Source organism: Larimichthys crocea, unplaced genomic scaffold, assembly GCF_000972845.2.
Source record: "Larimichthys crocea isolate SSNF unplaced genomic scaffold, L_crocea_2.0 scaffold638, whole genome shotgun sequence".
Classification (NCBI taxonomy): Eukaryota; Metazoa; Chordata; class Actinopteri; family Sciaenidae; genus Larimichthys; species Larimichthys crocea.
Window position 1 is genome coordinate 756 of NW_020858403.1, and position 442 is coordinate 1,197.

Genomic DNA, 442 nt, shown 5'->3' on the forward strand with positions numbered 1-442 from the left:
AATAACTGTATAAAGCATCACATTTCTCCTACCTGCTACTGAAGGTGAAGTGGAATTTGTTGTTAAAGTGGTGGTGCGTGTAGGTGAGGGGGCTGAAACATATGCATCCCAAGAAAACACAAGTCAGGCCAAACACAATATCATAATACTAGTTTCTATGCCACTAAAACATGCTTGTGGCATTTTCCCTGTAAAAGCTTGTGTTTTATCTTATAAATCCTTACCCATTTTCCCTGTAAAAGCTTGTGTTTTATCTTATAAATCCTTACCCTCATTTACAACAAAAGGACAAGAAGTGATGAAAACCCCCCACCCAAAAAACATAATAGCACTGGACAAGAGGAAAGTTTTATACAGAGGAGGAAATGCTGTATTCAGCAGGACGCGTTCTGTAGAACTTCACAGAACAGCAGAAATGAGCATTATTTGTAGCTGAATTCAA